Below are 21565 nucleotides of genomic sequence, written 5' to 3' on the forward strand. Positions count from 1 at the left end.
AAACTTATCGCAGTTGGGTCCTCGGTTCCATTTGTGAAGATTACTCTTCCCACCTTTGCGTCAAAGGTGAGAAGCAGTGCTCACCGTGTTCACCACACTTCATAATGGGTGGCGGTTTATTACCGTTATCGAACTTCCCAGTCTTGCATAAACTGTCCTCTCAACTCCTAAAACACGGGTAAGAACAAGACCTACATCGTTGTATTCCAATATATTTAACTGTATCTTCAAGTACGTCCTCTTATTTATAGGACGGAACTGGGAGCCTCTCTTAACATAATGCAAACTGCTTTAACAAGTTTACATACACTACTGGCCATTAAAATTGCTACACCACGAAGATGACGTGCTACAGACGCGAAATTTAACCGACAGGAAGAAGATGCTGTGATATACACTCCTGGAAATTGAAATAAGAACACCGTGAATTCATTGTCCCAGGAAGGGGAAACTTTATTGACACATTCCTGGGGTCAGATACATCACATGATCACACTGACAGAACCACAGGCACATAGACACAGGCAACAGAGCATGCACAATGTCGGCACTAGTACAGTGTATATCCACCTTTCGCAGCAATGCAGGCTGCTATTCTCCCATGGAGACGATCGTAGAGATGCTGGATGTAGTCCTGTGGAACGGCTTGCCATGCCATTTCCACCTGGCGCCTCAGTTGGACCAGCGTTCGTGCTGGACGTGCAGACCACGTGAGACGACGCTTCATCCAGTCCCAAACATGCTCAATGGGGGACAGATCCGGAGATCTTGCTGGCCAGGGTAGTTGACTTACACCTTCTAGAGCACGATGGGTGGCACGGGATACATGCGGACGTGCATTGTCCTGTTGGAACAGCAAGTTCCCTTGCCGGTCTAGGAATGGTAGAACGATGGGTTCGATGACGGTTTGGATGTACCGTGCACTATTCAGTGTCCCCTCGACGATCACCAGTGGTGTACGGCCAGTGTAGGAGATCGCTCCCCACACCATGATGCCGGGTGTTGGCCCTGTGTGCCTCGGTCGTATGCAGTCCTGATTGTGGCGCTCACCTGCACGGCGCCAAACACGCATACGGCCATCATTGGCACCAAGGCAGAAGCGACTCTCATCGCTGAAGACGACACGTCTCCATTCGTCCCTCCATTCACGCCTGTCGCGACACCACTGGAGGCGGGCTGCACGATGTTGGGGCGTGAGCGGAAGACGGCCTAACGGTGTGCGGGACCGTAGCCCAGTTTCATGGAGACGGTTGCGAATGGTCCTCGCCGATACCCCAGGAGCAACAGTGTCCCTAATTTGCTGGGAAGTGGCGGTGCGGTCCCCTACGGCACTGCGTAGGATCCTACGGTCTTGGCGTGCATCCGTGCGTCGCTGCGGTCCGGTCCCAGGTCGACGGGCACGTGCACCTTCCGCCGACCACTGGCGACAACATCGATGTACTGTGGAGACCTCACGCCCCACGTGTTGAGCAATTCGGCGGTACGTCCACCCGGCCTCCCGCATGCCCACTATACGCCCTTGCTCAAAGTCCGTCAACTGCACATACGGTTCACGTCCACGCTGTCGCGGCATGCTACCAGTGTTAAAGACTGCGATGGAGCTCCGTATGCCACGGCAAACTGGCTGACACTGACGGCGGCGGTGCACAAATGCTGCGCAGCTAGCGCCATTCGACGGCCAACACCGCGGTTCCTGGTGTGTCCGCTGTGCCGTGCGTGTGATCATTGCTTGTACAGCCCTCTCGCAGTGTCCGGAGCAAGTATGGTGGGTCTGACACACCGGTGTCAATGTGTTCTTTTTTCCATTTCCAGGAGTGAACAAATGATTAGTTTTTCAGGGCATTCACACTGGCGCCGCTGGCGACACCTACAACGTGCTGACATGAGGAAAGTTTCCAACCGATTTCTCATACATAAACAGCAGTCGACCGGCGTTGCCTGGTGTAACGTTGTTGTGATGTCTCGTGTAAGGAGGAGAAATGCGTACCATCACGTTTCCGACTTTGATAAAGGTCGGATTGTAGGCTATCGCGATTGCGGTTTATCGTATCGCGACTTTGCTGCTCGCGTTGGCCGAGATCCAATGACTGTTAGCAGAATATGGAATCGGTGGGTTCAGCAGGGTAATACGGAACGCCGTGCTGGATCCCAACGGCCTCGTATAACTAGCAGTCGAGATGACAGGCATCTTTCCGTATGGCTGTAACGGATCGTGCAGCCACGTCTCGATCCCTGAGTCAACAGATGGGGAACTTTGCAAGACAACAACCATCTGCACGAAGCGTTCGCGTACGTTTTCAGCAGCATGGACTATCAGGTCGGAGTCCATGGCTGTTACCCTTAACGCTGCATCACAGACAGGAGCGCCTGCGATGGTGTACTCAACGATGAACCTGGGTGCACGAATGGCAAAACGTCGCTTTTCGGATGAATCCAGGTTCTGTTTACAGCATCATGATGGTCGCATCTGTGTTTGGTGACATTGCGGTGAACGCACATTGGAAGCGAGTATTCGTCATCGCCATACTAGCGATCGGCGTGATGGTATGGGGTGCCACTGGTTACACATCTCTGTCACCTCTTGGTCGCATTGACGGCACTTTGAAGAGTGGACGCTACATTTCAGATGTGTTACGACCCGTGGCTCTCCCTTCATTCGATCCCTGCGAAACCCTACATTTCAGCAGGATAATGCACGACCGCATGTTGCAGGTCCTGTATGGGTCCTTCTGGATACAGAAAATGTTCGACTGCTGCTCTGGCCAGCACATTCTCCAGATCTCTCACCATTTGAAAACGTCTGGTCAATGGTGGCCGAGCAACTGGCTCGTCACAATACGCCAGTCACTCACTACTCTTGATGAACTGTGGTATCGTGTTGAAGCTGCATGGGCAGCTGTACCTGTACACGCCATCCAATCTCTGTTTGACTCAGTGTCCAGGCGTATCAAGGCCGTTATTACAGCCAGAGGTGGTTGTTCTGGGTAATGATTTCTCAGGATCTATGCACCCAAATTGCGTGAAAATGTAATCACATATCAGTTCTAGTATAATATATTTGTCCAATGAATACCCGTTTATCATCTGCATTTCTTCTTGGTGTAGCAATTTTAATGGCCAGTAGTGTATTACGGTCGCCATGAACCTCCGAGGCTGACCAATGTAAAGTGACATTCTGTTTAAGATCAGATCTCTTTTCACGTTACAAGTACCCTGTCCCGTGTAACATTCACGATGCTATATCCAGAACTCTTTCAACAATCGTTACGTACGATAGTGCTCTACTCTACACCCAATTAAACTGCTGATCGTGACAATCAAATCGGATAAAAACTTTCGGTTGTTCTTTGAGTACGGCAACTGTACAATGTTATTCATATTACTCGTTATTCAATAGCGTCCTGTAGTTAATATGAGGGTACACGCTGTCCGAATGCACTCTGAGACTCAGGTACAGTCTCTCTCATTTACTTTCCACCCACTGAGGAGTGTCGGCTCGTAACCTATCATTATCTCACGAAGCGCGTGGAGGTCAGTGCATTATTTCAGTGCTGTAACCCGGCATCTCTTCCTTTGCCTTCACATTACTGGTACTTCCGATGTTAATGACATGTCGATATCAAGGTCATTAGAAGCTTCCCAAATGCTCGCATGAGCAATGAAATATTAACCATTCTTTCTTCAGTAATGAAAGAGTGAAACTGGTTCAGAAGAGTAGTGATGTTTATCGAAACGTACGAAAGATTCACTTTATGTAAGGAATGTGCTCTAAAGGAACGACGATACGTGAACATGATAGTTTATCACTGTCCATATGCAAACCGTCACAGAGGTAGAGGATTTTACGGATTACACGCAGAATGACAAAGAATATCGTCAACCGCTCATCACGCAGAAAACTTTAATGACCACAGAAAAATTGAAGAAAGAATAGCGCTCGCTCGCTCTCTCTCTCTCTCTCTCTCTCTCTCTCTCTCTCTCTCTCTCTCTCTCTCTCTGGCAAAGCAATTTTTCGAAAGACACAAATTTAGGAGAGGAAGAGATGGAAGGAGGAAGATTAAGAGTTTAATACCCTGTGATGTTGACGTGATTGGAGACTGAGCACACGCTCAGCTTGGAAAATGATGGGGAAGGAACTCAATGTTGCTTCCTATGAAGCCGTCTCAGCAGTCACCTTTCGAAATTGAGGAAAACCCAAATCTCGATCGCCAAACTGAAATTCGAATCCCTTCCTCCACAGTCAGTTCAGTGTATTTTTGTTTGCATTTTAGTAACTACTAAAAATAACAAACAAAACCACGAAAGTAGTATACCATACACCTGTGCGAAGCGTTGCGACGTATGGGTCAGAAACCTGGTAAATTAGTAAAGGAGATAGAGACTTCTAAGACTGGAAATGAACTACTGGAGGAGTAGCGGAACATCAAGAGTGGATCACATAAGAACTGAAGAAATAAAAGGAAAATGGAGGTTGAAAGGACTATTATACACACAACTGAAACAAAAAGGCTACATTGGTGTGGGTATCTTGAAAGGATGGATGGTCCAAGATGGCTCAAACGAGTGTGGCATTTGATGCTTCCAGGAAGAGGAAAAAGAGGCAGAGCAAGAACATTGAAACGGGATTTAGTTGAAGCTACTCTGAGTGTATATCTGTAATATGGAGACTAGATGGACAAGAATCAATGGAAAATGGCAAGCAAGAAACGGTGACATCCGGCGTAAGTTGTTCTGGAATAGGGTTTTTGAAGGTACAAATAAGTAACTCAACCAGACAACTAAATTTTGCGACTCTGTCAGCCACAATTGGCAGTTTCGTGTGATACTTCTACGCACTAATTGATTTTTGAAACTTCCTGGCAGATTAAAACTGTGTGCCCGATTGATCTTTTTTTCTCCTGAAGTTAATCTGGCGCCACTGGTATGCTAGTTTAGAAAAAGAAATTTGTAAGTACCAGTCGGGACTTAATTGTCCACTTTCTAGTTTATCGTATGGATAAAGCAAATCAATCATATCCGCGGTCCTAGGTCTGCAAAGTATGTTTCGGAATGTGAAGCACCTGCAGTGGGAAAAAAGCATACTCTCAGCAATGACCAATGTGTATCCGGTCGCAACTGATGAGAGGATCATAGACCGTGAAAAGACGTAATAGTGTTCTTACCCGCGTGGTCGCGATAAATAGTAGGCCGAAGCGCGTCTTATCAATTAAGTAATTATTTTGTATTTCAGTACGGCAACAAAAAGGCGCTATGGAAAGTGGAACACAAATCAGTTGCTTTTCGATGCAACAGTATATCTAAATGGAAATCATGCATTAAATGAATGTGCATGCACATAAAATGTGCGTAAACCAGCAACTAAGGGGCATGCTGAAAATACAGGGTGTTTCAAAAATGACCGGTATATTTGAAACGGCAATAAAAACTAAACGAGCAGCGATAGAAATACACCGTTTGTTGCAATATGCTTGGGACAACAGTACATTTTCAGGCAGACAAACTTTCGAAATTACAGTAGTTACAATTTTCAACAACAGATGGCGCTGCCGTCTGGGAAACTCTATAGTACGATATTTTCCACATATCCACCATGCGTAGCAATAATATGGCGTAGTCTCTGAATGAAATTACCCGAAACCTTTGACAACGTGTCTGGCGGAATGGTTTCACATGCAGATGAGATGTACTGCTTCAGCTGTTCAATTGTTTCTGGATTCCGGCGGTACACCTGGTCTTTCAAGTGTCCCCACAGAAAGAAGTCACAGGTGTTCATGTCTGGCGAATAGGGAGGCCAATCCACGCCGCCTCCTGTATGTTTCGGATAGCCCAAAGCAATCACACGATCATCAAAATATTCATTCAGGAAATTAAAGACGTCGGCCGTGCGATGTGGCCGGGCACCATCTTGCATAAACCACGAGGTGCTCGCAGTGTCGTCTAAGGCAGTTTGTACCGCCACAAATTCACGAAGAATGTCAAGATAGCGTGATGCAGTAATCGTTTCGGATCTGAAAAATGGGCCAATGATTCCTTTGGAAGAAATGGCGGCCCAGACCAGTACTTTTTGAGGATGCAGGGACGATGGGACTGCAACATGGGGCTTTTCGGTTCCCCATATGCGCCAGTTCTGTTTATTGACGAAGCCGTCCAGGTAAAAATAAGCTTCGTCAGTAAACCAAATGCTGCCCACATGCATATCGCCGTCATCAATCCTGTGCACTATATCGTTAGCGAATGTCTCTCGTGCAGCAATGGTAGCGGCGCTGAGGGGTTGCCGCGTTTGAATTTTTTATGGTTCAAATGGCTCTGAGCACTATGGGACTTAACTTCTAAGGTCATCAGTCCCCTAGAACTTAGAACTACTTAAACCTAACTAACCTAAGGACATCACGCACACCCATGCCCGAGGCAGGATTCGAACCTGCGACCGTAGCGGCCGCGCGGGAATTTTTTATGGATAGAGGTGTAAACTCTGGCGCATGAGACGATACGTGGACGTTGGCGTCATTTGGACCGCAGCTGCAACACGGCGAACGGAAACCCGAGGCCGCTGTTGGATCACCTGCTGCACTACCTGCGCGTTGCCCTCTGTGGTTGCCGTACGCGGTCGCCCTACCTTTCCAGCACGTTCATCCGTCACGTTCCCAGTCCGTTGAAATTTTTCAAACAGATCCTTTATTGTATCGCTTTTCGGTCCTTTGGTTACATTAAACCTCCGTTGAAAACTTCGTCTTGTTGCAACAACACTGTGTTCTAGGCGGTGGAATTCCAACACCAGAAAAATCCTCTGTTCTAAGGAATAAACCATGTTGTCTACAGCACACTTGCACGTTGTGAACAGCACACGCTTACAGCAGAAAGACGACGTACAGAATGGCGCACCCACAGACTGCGTTGTCTTCTATATCTTTCACATCACTTGCAGCGCCATCTGTTGTTGAAAATTGTAACTACTGTAGTTTCGAAAGTTTGTCCGCCTGAAAATGTACTGTTGTCCCAAGCATATTGCAACAAACGGTGTATTTCTATCGCTGCTCGTTTAGTTTTTATTGCCGTTTCAAATATAACGGTCATATTTGAAACACCCTGTAAAAACGAAAATTCAATCTGGGACATTAAAAATTTTTGGCCGCCGTAGAGAATTTTCCAACGAAGTCGAAAACTAATATGAAGGGCATGTTTTTACATCTGACGAGATGTTCGGTTTAAGCGAGTCAAACGTTAAAGAAACTTGCATGGACATTGCAGAAGGAAACGGATTGCCCCATAATTTCGACACAGAGGAAGCCATAGCAGGCAAAATGTGGGTTGAAGGTGTCCACGCAAGAATTATCGCCGAATCTGAGGGAAATGGCGACAGCTAAAAAAAAAAAAAAAAAAAAAAAAAAAAAAAAAAAAAAAAAAAAAAACTTGTAAGGCGTAACCAAGGGATCTGTGAGCTGAGGAGCTGTCCACGCTGCTGCTGCAAAGGAGAAGAAATCTAAAACTACAGCTCCAACTGTCAAAATAAAGTGTTTTGGTGACTCTGCGGGGGAGCCACCATAGAAACTCATTCGTAAAACTGAGGACTGGTATAGGGAGTTCTGTAAGGAAGATCGAATGGAAGAAATGATCAAATACATGAAACGCAAAATGTGGGTTCATACAACGTTTGCAGAGGTAGGGAACGGAGGGAACAAATTATACTGCAATGCTTGGAAATAATCGTGTAAGAACTAAAATGTGGAACATTTCATTAAACTTAGACTAGTACATTTCTTTAATCCTAGGGACATAGTTCATAAAGGTGGAACAATTTATGCACCAACTGATACAACTTGGGAAACCAGATTCCTAATTCGTACCACTTGCAGACGTTTAGAAAATTACATTCAGTGTATTTATTTTTCTCAGAATTTTCAGATTTCAAATCAGACGCCAAGAACAACAGTCTGCAGTTGAGGATGGCATTGTTTAAATAATTTTGCACGTAATTTATTCCTTAGGCTATAATGAATAAAATCTGAAAAGAGTAAAAGAGTTACAATTTAGGCAACTCCCCAATAACTATGTCCAGTGACTAAAAAAACAAAAAAGAGAAAAAAGGAAGGAAGAAAACACGCAACTCTGGTACACATTCATTTTCATGTCAACTCCTCCAGCATTGGTCTTTCTTTAATGTATATTCAATGCTCTGCAAAACTTACGGACGAGATAGCTAAAGTAACGTAACGTTAACTACTCAGTGGAAATAAAGTGAGGGACATTTTGCCAGAGGTCTCCCAGCCGTGCAAGAAAGTTGAACATCACATGGCGTGAGCTCAGCGTGACTATATTGCCACGTTGAGCAGTTCTCGTAACACGAGGCAGTTGAAGGAACGGGAAAGGGCAGTGTGTATCAATCAGTGAGCAGTTACGGTGCAGCGCGGTGGCGTTCTTCATTACAACATGACCCGGAGATAACATATGGATGATGTCATACGAGGAAGAATCATTGGGAAACTGGAAGAAGACGAAGTGTGAGGAGTGGAGCCCATGAGTTTGGTACTTCTCACAGGATTTTTTTTTAAATGTATGGGGAACACACTGAACCGCAGGCACTGCTGCTCGAAGGAGAGTAGACCACGGTCTACTACAGCAGCAGATCACCGCTACGTTGTGCAACAGGCAAGAAGGGGCCCTCGTCAAACAGCCGGTGCAACTGCATCCACATTGAATAGGAACGCAACGCACGGAATCTCACGCTCCATAATGGCACGGCGACTGCATGAGGGGGTGGTCTCTCTGCCCGACGACCAGTACGTTGTGTTTCGTTGACATTATAGCATGACGACAGGTGGGAACACCTAATGCACCCAGGAACATCGGCGAACATGATCGTTTTGGTGAGCTAGGTGTTATGATGTGGGAAAGCATAATGTTGCATGGGCGTACTGACCTCCAAGTCTTTGAACACGGTACACTCACCAATCAACGTTATTGTTAAACGGTACTCCTTCCCATGTGGGTCTTTACAGGAGTGCAATGGACCCTGACTTCATTTTTATGAATGACAGTGCGCGACCACATCAAAATGCGCAAGTGGAGTGGACTTCTTAGAACGAGAGGGTATTCTGTGAGTCCATCGTGCACTAGTGGAACGCGTTGGGGAGGCGGTCCTTGGTGTATGTGGACATGCTCCAATACATTCAGCAGTTGTCAAGCGCGCTGCTGAAGGAATGGAACACCCTACAACAAGACCTCCTTCCTAACCATGTGGCCAGCACGGGAGAACATTGCGGACATGCATTGCTGTCCATTGTTATCATACACCGTTAGGGAACCATGTTCTGTGGTTTGTGACGTCCAGGGGACCATCATGATTCGCGATAACTAAAGCTAATTATTGTTTTCGAATGAAAGCGTCACTTCTTATCACGAAGTATTTCTTTCAGCTACTTTCTGCACTATACTGCCCAAGTTTCATCGAGCTGTGTTACTCGGCACATCAAGTGTCAGTTTCATCCTAAGGTTTCCCATATCGGCATGTTGTACACATTATAACAAGGCAACAAAAAGACACTCATGTCTATCTTCCGCGAGAACCTAAAGAGCTGGGAAGTTAAAGTTTTGTATTAAGTGTGACACTACGTGGACTGTTTTCTAGTTTACGATCGTCGGCTTCGTGGTCTAGTAGTTTACATTGCTGGCTACTGTGGCGGATGTGTCGAGTCCGGTGAATGGATATTTTTCTGTGACCGAAAGGTGTGGACCGAGGTGCACTATGCCTCGTGGCGCTAAATAAGAATATGTTGGATAAAACATAAGTAGCTACATTTTCGCGAAAGCCGAAGTGGCCTGTAACGTGCTGGAAACCCCACGAAATTTATATTTTTGTGGATGGTGTTATCACACACGTTAACTCTTCATGGCACTGCAAAGTCGTAATCAGTGGTCCATTAAGCGTTAACATAAAATGTCGCCCCGCATCATACCGAAACTGTATTCCTATAGAGTGCGTGCCTACAACTGAAAGAAAAAATGGCGCTTTGACAGGTAGCTCAGCATACTAGTCCCAGAGCATGTGAACATCTGCCCTGTACGGATTTTGTCTCCCTCTAATGGAAACGACGTTACATTAACGAGTTTATTTTTACAATTTTAACAGCATTTATGTACGTTACTGCTCTGTACTACTGGTGCACCAGCTCTCCACAAAAAGTTACAACCTTTTGGTCAATAGCCGTAACGTCTCATATCTTATCGGTATTCAAAAAAACCTTCCTCTCAAGCAGCTTTCTGTCTATTTTTTAACCTTGTTTTCGTGCCCCTTATGGCTTTTGCTAGTAAACCGTTCATATGACATTTAATATTTAAACTTTCATGAAATTAAGTAACAACACTACTTATAGTATGAAGGCTTTCACGACTGGATGACATATCTTCTGGTAAACCTTCCGGGTTGTAAGGTACTTTTACTTTTAACAGATTTCAAAACCCATTTTTAACACTGACTAATTTTAAAATTGGTAACTAGATTCCTCTTCCAGGTTTCACATAGTTTAAACTGAAGTCCATCTCAATTAACAAAAGAATCTGGATGTTGAAGCACTTTGTATTAACAGATTAGTAATCCAGACCACAGACCGTCCGATTACGTATGTGTAGTCTTCTACAACATCTTACATTATTTAATTTGATATATTATTTGGTTTCCTTATATATGCAGCAACTACCACGACACACATCGCAGTTCCAGACTGAAGTGTTTGGTATGCATTACGCACTTCAATGTATAATTATTTCCATCAAGTATGTATTATGGGACCAACTGAGTAGCAGCACTAAGGAAAGCTGGCAGCGGTCGGGAGAGTAGTGTGCTTATTCTACAGCCCTCCATACCGCATCTAAATGAAGCCATATGGCAGAGAATGATACTACAGCAGGTCGGCATCATGTAGTCCTCTTCGACTGGTTGCGGAGTTAGTTACTTTATACCAAATATATATCACACGGACTAAGTTCTAGCAAAACACCAGCTGCATTTCTAGACGAATCTATCTCGGGCCTTTACTTCGTAATCAAACCCCCAGCCATTTCCATTCCTACTGCTACAACAGCACAATACGCTATTTGAGCAACCTCTATCAACATGATTAATTTATTCAAGCTTTCCTTATTCTGGGCTCTTATAAGCACACAGTTAGCTAATTCCTATCAATGGCAAGCTACCGCAGCGGCAAGAGGCCGTCTTTTTCTGCTCTTATTGTAGCCAGGAATAACTTCAAATGGTTCAAATGGCTCTGAGCACTATGGGAATCAACATCTGAGGTCATCAGTCCCCTAGAACTTAGAACTACTTAAACGTAACTAACCTAAGGACATCACACACATCCATGCCCGAGGCAGGATTCGAACCTGCGACCGTAGCAGTCACGCGGTTCCGGACTGAAGTGTCTAGAACCGCACGGCCACAGCGGCCGGCAGGAGTAACTCCACTAACTTAATTACGCTTATCCATCACGGTTACTGTACAACTCTGTAAATAATATTAAATATCAAGTGGAATCTAGATATAGATAGCTACCACAAGTCACCACTAACTAGTTTTCGTGCCTCATCTGAAGATGGGCCTGAAAAACCTCTAAAACAGTTAATGGAAACAAAGAAATCTTATTACATTTACCGGGCGTGAATGTGACGTGTCGGATATCTTATAGGGGTTTGATTGGGCCGTCCTCCTTTGATGTCACAATTACAGGTGAGATGCACCTAGAGAAGCTTGACTTATCTATAGGGAATAATAAAGGATGTCGTTTATCGACAAAAACCATGCACATTGGATGAACTTCGAGAGGGCATCGAACATCCCTGTACCAATATCCAACTGGACACGTTGCAATCTGTAGTTCGAGCAGCAGTTCAGCGGGAATGCTGTGACTGGATGTTTATGGTGACCACTTTGAACACCTACACTCATTTCAGTAATTTTAACCTACACTTTAATGGAAAATGAGATGTTTCCGTCACGTAATTTCGAAGTTATGAGCAATTAAATAGTGTACACATTTTTAGGCCACCCTGTTCTCCATTAGTGACATTTCTACGACTAGCTTCTTTAACGGTTTAATACACATAATAAACATGTGACTTTTACGTGAGAATAGCTGTTACTGTGTAGCACAATTCCTCAAATGCTGGGCTGCAATCCATTTCCGGTGGCGTTCTGTAAATCCCTCACCTTAGTACCAGGACGTGTTGGTGATTACCTGCAGCCAATCTGTAGCCCAATATGTAGAATTCTCATCGTTAACTACCACTACGCGTTGGTCCAACTCTGGCCCTTATGCAAGCAGTTATTCGGCGTGGAATTGAGAGAGTTGTTGGATGTCCACCTGAAGGCTATCGTGCCAAATTCTGTTCAACTGGCGCGTTAGATCGTCAAAATCCCAAGTTGATCGGTGGGACCTGCCCATAATGCTCCACACGTTCTCAATTGAGGAGAGATCCGGCGACCTTGTTGGCCAAGGCAGGGTTTGGCAGGTACGAACAGAAACAGTAGCAACTCATGCAGCATGCGAATAGGCATTATCTTGCTGAAATGTAAGCCCAGGATGGCTTTGTAAAGAGCAACAAAACGGGGCATACAATATCGTCGACGTACCGCTGTGCTGTAATGGTGCCCCGGGTAACAATCAAAGGGGCCCTGCTATTAAATGGAATGGCGCCCCAGATCATCACTCCTGGTTTTCGGGGCAATGTGGCGGGGGACAGTCAGGCTGGAATGCCACCGCTGTCTAGGGCCTCTCGAGACACGTCTCAATGGTCCTTGTGGTTACTGAAGCACCATCTGCACGTCGAATCGATGATAATGATGAACTCGGGGCTCTGAGTGCCCCTCTGACGATTGCTCGGTCCTCACGTTCTATCGTCTCTTCAGGTCGACCGCTTCCTTCCTGACGCTGTGTTCGGCCATGTATCACCCAGTTCTGCCAATATCGTCGAATAGTGGCATCACTCAATTCAGAATCCTCTGACGAGGAAGATTATGTTGGATTTGGGGCGTTCAACAGCACGCAGACTCCTCTACTGCCTCTGTAATTCCGACCCTGGGCTAATGAGGATTACACCCAATGCAGACCGAATGTAACGCAGCATTCGGTCAGTTACCATAATCTAATATTGCCCTTTGGCGATAACCTGGTTCTAATCAGAAATGAGGTGAGTGCATGAGAGCACTGTATTCCCCACTTTCAATGTTATGGGCACCTTTGACACAGAACAATTTACTACCCACCATGCCTGACGACCATTACTCTCCATTTCAACATAAAACGGATGGCCGATAAGACAGTAAAGAATATGTCAATGAAAACGCTAGGCATATGAAACATGTGCCTTGTTCCCTGAGAATCCTCGTGAAGGTGCGAACACTGAACGAGAGAGCGGCTTTGTGCCGAGGACCGCACACAGTGACCCATCTTGGCAGACCACATGTGGCTAGCGAGATGCGGCAACAGGTGGTCGCTGAAATGCTACACGCTCCGTCCACCGCCCTCAGTACATCCCAATCGCACGGCTTCTCCTCTATCGGAAAAGTGTTTTTTTTTTCTTTTTCTTTTTTTTTTTGCACTGACAATTGTTTGAAAGCTTTGTCAGGCATATATGTTTATTACTATCTTGCCGTGCTTATCGATGGATTGTGAAAAATGAAGGACGCATTCTACTGAAGTTGAAAGTGGTGAGTAAGCAGTTTTCGGGCCATGACCTTGTTGTACATGTTCGGTATATAGGACACCAGCGCTAATTAAACGAAAGTATGCAGTAGGGAGAGTAGTGTGCTAACAAAGATGGAGAACAATCGGACGAGTGCCCTCTGGACGTTTTAGTCAACCACAAAACTGTGATACTCTACATCAATAGACGAACTGAGGAGCTCAAGTACCAAGTGCTTTGAGAGGTCCGAAATCTAGCTTGCCCTATTTGGGACAGTATCATAATAATAGACCTAATTTTAAAAAATCGTTGTAAGCACAAGCATATTCATCATAAAAATGGGTTCAGGATCATCGAAATGTCATTTATAACGACGAATGCATACAAATGCGTCACAAGCCTGGTTCAGTTTTTCCTTCGTCATTGCAGTAAGAGCACTAGTAGACAGACACAAATAGAACGCGAACGGCGCAGCAGATTTACTTCCTACAAAGTAGATGTAAGGCAGTCTAGAGGTGACCAGTCACGCACTAAATCGCCAGAGGTACAAAAAGTGCCAGCAAACTGAGTGAAGTGGCAATCGAGAGAGTTGGCACAACGGCCAGCCGGTTCTTGACCTGGGAACCTGTGGGGTTTCCCTCAACTGCAACAAAGCATAATGGTTAAAAGCACGCGTAGTTCGGATCCATTGGAATATATTTATATATAGTACGCGCAACGCTGTGCCCCACCGAAAGTTCCACGCTGTCGTGAGAATAATGTGAGAGAGAATAAGACGCGTACAGAGGCATATAAACAGCATGTATTTTCCCCTGGCTCAAAGAATACGACAAGAAATTTGTAATATTGGTACAGTACTCTCCGACGCACACAGGACATTATATGCAGGCATCGGTCGGTGCCTTTAATTCCGGCGGATGATAGAATTATAAAAAGATCTTTGTCCTTGTTCGTTTTATATCAAGGATAACATTTTTGTTAAGGATATTCCACCAACCCTTTTTGTAAATAAAGCTATTCCACAATTAATACCGTAATTTTTGTTCAGTCAGTTAATAATACAGAGTTATTAGAAATTAAACATTACTGAACACCATTATCACCTACAATTAAGCAATAGTATCAATCTCCTCGTTGCTGTCTCCTGTCCCACGCGAGCTCAAGGTTCTCAGTTGATCACCAGGCTTCCTCGTTCTAGCCATTATCACCAGTATACATTGTGGTTCGGTGGCTGTCAGCCTATTAATACCATTTACAGTCGGTACTAGGACAATTTCTGTCACTGACCGCTTTTGTCACGTATGAAAAACTTTGGCGTGTGTGACGAATATTAAGCTGATCCGTAGTTTGAATTCCACGTTAAAATCTTTGTTTCTTAATGCCCCAGTAACTGGCAGCGTGAGGCGGTTAGGTCGAAAGAAGGCAAGGATATATCAACAATATGTGCTAATTAAGCACTACGGTACTGAAGTCAGCATTTGGTATGACGACCGTTTTACTTGTGGTGGTTGTCCTGTTGCTCCCTCTTTCTTGTACTAATTTTTACGGTTTCCATTTTTATGAATGCGAACGAATGTCTAACTATAGATGAACTCTTGACATACTTTGAAAATTACAAGCAATCTCAACATTAATGAATGTAACAGTCATTATATTTTAATTTCACACAATTGCTTCAAAATCAAAGAAGACAAAATAGCATCGTCGACTATAAAATGCGGCCATGATTCTTCGCACGGAGCCAAGTGGCAGACAATGCATGAAGCTCTATCTCTAGTTTCTTCCTTATTTTCATGCGCTGCACCCTTTCTTCTCGTACCTAGAGACGACGAGCGTCTCTCACTTTCAGCAACGTTTTATCAACTGATTTCCTCTAACTCCAGTGTTTTTATCTGCAGTTATTATTCTTTACTGTAAGTGCTATGCGCAAACAAGCAAAGAAATCTTTCTATGATTCCCTTATTTTAACAATCTACACATACAGTACTAATCTCTTCAGAAGTTTGAATACCTATCTCATTGCCGGCCGCGGTGGTCTAGCGGTTCTGGCGCTGCAGTCCGGAACCGCGGGACTGCTACGATCGCAGGTTCGAATCCTGCCTCGGGCATGGGTGTGTGTGATGTCCTTAGGTTAGTTAGGTTTAAGTAGTTCTAAGTGCTAGGGGACTTATGACCTAAGATGTTGAGTCCCATAGTGCTCAGAGCCATTTGAACCATTTGAACCTATCTCATTATTCTTGTCTTCCTGTCCTAGACCCAGCAGCTCAATTTCTGTTCATGAAGGTCAACTTCTCCTATTGTGTTATTACACAATTACATTGCTTGTTGGGGAACCAAATTAAGTCCGTCTCAGTTTTTTGGGATACATCCACTTCTAAAACAATGAGTCCGCAGAAAATCGCTTTAGACACTTTATAACCAGTGAGATATGTATTTTGACAATGCAAAAGGGGGTTCAGACATTGTTATAGTTTTACGAATACGAGAGAGACTGTCTGCCAAAATGTTGCAACTGCAAATTCTGGATTATTTTTATATGATTGCTAAAAACTTTATAACTTCTTGGTAATTCTGATTTACAGAATGTGTACTGTAAGACGCACAGGTAAAATTGTATCCTAAACCAATTTAATTACATAACATTACTGTTTTATATGCAAATACATGACCACCACTACCACCACCTTCATCATCATCATCATCATCATCATCATCATATTTTGTGCTATATTAGCAGGTTCCTCTTAGTGCTCGTGTATGTGCTGACCTCCATCACATCATCCAGGACATGAAATCTGTTCCTTCCTTGCCGCCTCCTTCCTTCTACATACCCTTCTGAGGCAGTTTTTAAACGCGCCACCTTCTTTCTTAATATATGTCCAATCCAGTTTCGTTTCCTTCTTTTTATTATATCCAGTAATTGTCTTTGCTCTCCCACTCCTGTCAGAACCTCCTTATGTTTCACTCCCATCCAACTTAGTTCCTTTCATCCTCAGCCATGTCATCATTCCCAAACCTTCCAAGCTTTTCTTTTTCCCAGCCGCAGTGTCCACATTTCAGCACCATAGAGGAAGCTCCATACAAAACATTTTATTAGCCTTTTCCTTAAACTTATGTCCATAAATCGGCGCAAAAAATTCTCCGTTTCTTATAAAATGCCTTTTTTGCCAGTGCTAATATGGTTTTAATTTCTGTGCTGCTCTTCCAGTCGATTTGTATCTTGCTTCCGAGGTATTTACAGTTTTCAAATGTTCTAATACTTCTCCATTCAGCATTATGCTTATCTTTTTACTTCTTCCCAGTGTCATTACTTTTGTTTTTTGTATTAAGGCTACAGTAACGTTTGCTCTACTGACCCTTTATAAACGCAAAAAAATCTTTTGAGTTCTGGCTATCACATCTCTTGGAATGGTTTCCCACGTACTTAGCTATCGTAAGGCGTCTATTCTGCAACAAGGAGGAGGAATAGATAAAAATAAAACTGAGATGGATCTTTGGCGCTTTTGTTGCTTCATGTCCTTGACTGCATCTGTAACGTGACTACACAATGAGCCAATGAAGAGCTCATGTATATTCAGCAATGCATCGGGTTGCCAATATCCAAGTCTTCAGCCAACCAATCTCTCTCTCTTGTTGACCACCCAAAGAACTGCCTAAAACGCGAAATGAAGTTTGGGATTACTTTTGCTTGAATATAATGATAGAAAGGAATATGCCTTCGTCTTGCATGGTTTAAAATTTCAATTCTGAATTTTCTATTCATAGTAAATTAAGGCACTGATACGATTTCTTACCGCCTTTAATTTTATCGGGTGCTCTGTATTCGCAACAAATGACTCAAATGGCTCTGAGCAATATGGGACTTAACTGCTGTGGTCATCAGTCCCCTAGAACTTAGAACTACTTAAACCTAACTAACCTAAGGACATCACACACACCCATGCCCGAGGCAGGATTCGAACCTGCGACCATAGCGGCCACGCGGTTCCAGATTGTAGCGCCTAGAACCGCACGGCCACTCCGGTCGGCCTATTCGCAACACTCCTTCACTGTTTACTTTGACATTTGTAAAATTGGTCCAAATTTTGCGTACGTTTTACACTCCTAAAGACACGCAATTTCTCTGCCTTCTTTTACCAACAGAGTACTTTAAAAAACGTTTAAAAAATCGCCATAATAATTAAAGCAAATGATGGGAAGTATTTGTGTACTACCTGCTAAGAATAAAACCATTCCAGTGGTTAATTTTTTGTTTTAGTCCCTGACAAGAGGAACCTGTTTTTAGTGCTACCCGTGGGTTACTAGACAGATTCATAGAGTGCGTGTGCCATTACATATCTATCAACGAACTTCCATACAGTAACATGAATATGTGAAGGTGCGGGAACTATTGCTTTTGTTATAAATAAGTATCAGGGAGCATTCGGGCACTGGTCCAGCACTCAGGTTTAAAATATTTCCGCGCGCCCACAGGAGTCATTAGCGACCTCAAAACATAATTGCTGTGTGGATAAACTAATAACAATAAATAATACAAAACGCAATTGTCAAAACGTAATAAAACAAGTTATAGAAGTTCATTTCGCGTCTACAGATGAACACGTACCTTCGATATTTAGTTACGAAATAGCCCACCGAAGCTTTTTATGCTATTCGTTAATATGAGGTAGGGCCTACAGCACAAAATTAGTTCACACTGCATAAATGAACATTTAACATTACAACCACATTAGAATACTATTCTGATACGAATGTCGAACGTGGTATTAACAATCACCCACTATCTCAGTTGTATGAATACACTGCACTCACCAAACTACTTCAGCGGAAGGATTCCGGTGGTTTTGTACTCACCTGGAAAAAATAAAAAAATATTAGGAAACTAATTGGTATTAATTTCAAACAGAAGTGATCTCTCTCTCTCTCTCTCTCTCTCTCTCTCTCTCTCTCTGTGTGTGTGTGTGTGTGTGTGTGTGTGTGTGTGTGTGTGTGTGTGCGCGCGCGCGCGCGCGCGCGCGCGCGGTTGGGTGATGATGACGATGATGATGATGATGCCTAATACCTTTCACATTTACACACAGAAACTGTAATAATGCTTTCAAGAACCACAAAATTTTGTAAACTAAATTGAGAATTATGAAACATTAGATGCATGTCTAAGATGGGTTTGCGGTGACAGCGACACTGCAGCTCTTGCCTAAACGGCAAACTTTATGCATGCTATTTCGAGGACATCCTGCCCTGCGTCTGGGAGGTTGGTGACCGCCTTTGCGACAACATTGGGTACAATTTTTTTGGCTCTGAGCACTATGGGACTTGGCTACTGAGGTCATCAGTCCCCTAGAACTTAGACCTACTTAAACCTAACCAACCTAAGGACATCACACACAGCCATGCCCGAGGGAGGATTCGAACCTGCGACCGTAGGGGTTACGCGGTTCCAGACTGTAGCGCCTAGAACCGCTCGGCCACACAGGCCGGCAACATTGGGTACAAATCTTACATAAAACCACTACAGTGTATACTATATGCTGTAGAATATTTTAAGAACTTGTTAATTTAGCAGCATGTATTTCCAATACAATAAATTCATGAAAAGCATCAATTAAATATATATTCATTTTTTTTAAATCTAGTTTGTAATGGTTAATATAAAATTATGGTTGTAAACTCGACTATGGCCTTTCCAATTAATGGTGAGTAACGACAAAGATGTTCTATCTTTCGTAAGCAATAACTGCTGAGTCTTTCCAAGCAAACATCCGACCAAGAAAAATAATCCCGAACAACAATGTTCTTTCGGAAATAAAAATGGTCCTTTCATTTATCACGGCATACACAAAATCTCCACGAAAACAGTTCACCGTGTTTCTATTCCAGCATCTATACCAACGGTCGTCCTTCCTTTCATTTTTCTTTGGCGTATTTCACCAAGGAGAGTTTTATATTTCACATCCAACATTTTTCTTTAGCATTCTCTCTTCAGAAAGCTTCCTAGTTTTTTGTTGTTTCACAACGTTTATGGTTTCATGTAATATTTTATCTGTCGAGGCAAGCTAAGGACTTAGCTCAATACGCACCCCCACAAAAAACACAATCACAAACCTACCAATTTTCACTTTAGTTCGTCAGACATTATGGTTTTGAAAGGTGCTCATAAGAAGTCTCACTGAAACACCAGTGCAAATTATGTAAATTAACTAAGGCTGCGTCTTTCACAATAGAACCTAGAGACTGGATTACATTGCATCATTGTTTAGATGAACACATCTGGCAAACAGATACGGCTTAAGTTGAAGAACTTACCTTTCTGCATGTGGCTTGTTACAGCTAACATATCCTGCTTCCAATACTGAGAGACTGCAAACACAGCTCTTGTCTTCATTGCTGCTTTTCTCCTGTTTAGGATAATTCCTTGACCTCACATACAATATGCAGGGTAGCACCTTAGTCACAACACACACCGGTTAGAAAGTTCGGAAAACATCTTTTGAAGCGGAAGGATTTCCGAAAGCACATGGAAGACTAAAGTGAAGATGCGGAACACTTATTAGGAAAAGCGACACAAACAGCAAAAGTAAGTGCAAAGCAGGTGTCGCTGCGGCGACAAAGCCACGCCTACACAGCACACGCAGTCGCGGCAATGCGACGGCGACGACTGCAGGTTTCTGCCAATCCACCACCGGCCGCCGCTCGACCTGCCCTCTGTGCTTGACCGCGTAACTATTCCCATGGCATGGGCGCGCTCTTTGAATCTGCGTCTCCGCATCGCTTGCTATAACAGCACACCCACGTCCACATGCCACTCGCAACACCTGTTTGTCAATCTATGTCATCAGATGTATGATCTAGTTGTCTTCCTTCGTTCCTTTGCAAGCGTGTATAAATATTAAGGTACAACTTTTCAATTATATAAGCACAGAAACGCATGTACATCTGTTGTTTTCCCGTGATATCTATTTCGAGAACAACAACTGATGTAAGCACCCCGCTAGAGCTGCAACCCAAACGCCCAGTGTTCCTTTTTGTGAAATAGAGGACATTTCTGCTGCTGATTAGCTTAAAAATCAAAGGTTTCTCAATAAGAATATGTCTATCATTGATTTAGACTTTCGAGCTTGGGTCACGCCAACATTCTCACTCCAGCTGGAGTAGTGTTCACTCACTTCGCCTTTAGTGAGAACAAAATCACAAAGAAACGTGATCACCTTTAACAGAAAAAAATTAATCTTACATAAATCAGTATTTCCCCAGTGTAACTCTAAGCCCTCTATGAAGTCGAGGCTCATAGTCGAAACAACAACCAAAGAATGTCCTAACTCAGCACCGTGAAGGAAAAGGAGTTTGGCGGAGGAAATAAATGCTTCAGTACTGACAGTGGTCATTACAGAAGTATCAGGTTCCGACAACGTTTGAAGAATCACCTGCGCCCTTGCTGAAATAACCTATTAAATATCCGTCTACATTTGTACTCCCCAACTCACTAATTAGCAGAAGTTGAGATGGTTCAAAATGGAAAAACAGAACACCAACATTAAGATGCCTGGGATCTCTCAACTCTGCTTTAAATCAAATGGACGCCGAGAGCAGACAGTTTTTTTTTATTTTTTATTTTATAATTACGCTATTTCTGTGACTGAACGACACGAGTGTGGTGTGCCCAGCTCAACAATGTGACGTTCGAATGAACAGTAAGTTCACTAGAGACGAAAGCTTTCCTGTACTGATGAAGTCTTGTATACACAAACTGGTACGTAACACCCCATACAAGGTCAGTACATCATCCAAGTACGACAAGGACTATGTCTGAAAGACGTGTTCCGCCAACATTTCTTATTTACTACAATTCATCTTCTTACACTAAGCAACAAAGAAAGGAATTGTCGGCGAA

At 43.7% G+C, this 21565-nt stretch overlaps 1 protein-coding gene across 4 annotated transcripts in view; it reads right to left on the minus strand.

The window, feature by feature from the left end:
- LOC126184525 (uncharacterized) overlaps positions 1 to 21565 on the minus strand; it is a 922262-nt gene that overhangs the window by 686410 nt on the left and 214287 nt on the right. Inside the window, exon 1 of one of the 4 annotated variants that reach the window (XM_049926926.1) lies at positions 19981 to 20297. The exons of the other annotated variants lie outside the window; for them this stretch is intronic. The gene's annotated coding sequence lies outside the window, so the exon portion shown is untranslated. Of the gene's footprint in view, positions 1 to 19980; positions 20298 to 21565 lie in introns of those variants that run through there. 4 annotated transcript variants of the gene reach the window in all.

The sequence above is a fragment of the Schistocerca cancellata genome, chromosome 4 (assembly GCF_023864275.1).
Source record: "Schistocerca cancellata isolate TAMUIC-IGC-003103 chromosome 4, iqSchCanc2.1, whole genome shotgun sequence".
Classification (NCBI taxonomy): Eukaryota; Metazoa; Arthropoda; class Insecta; order Orthoptera; family Acrididae; genus Schistocerca; species Schistocerca cancellata.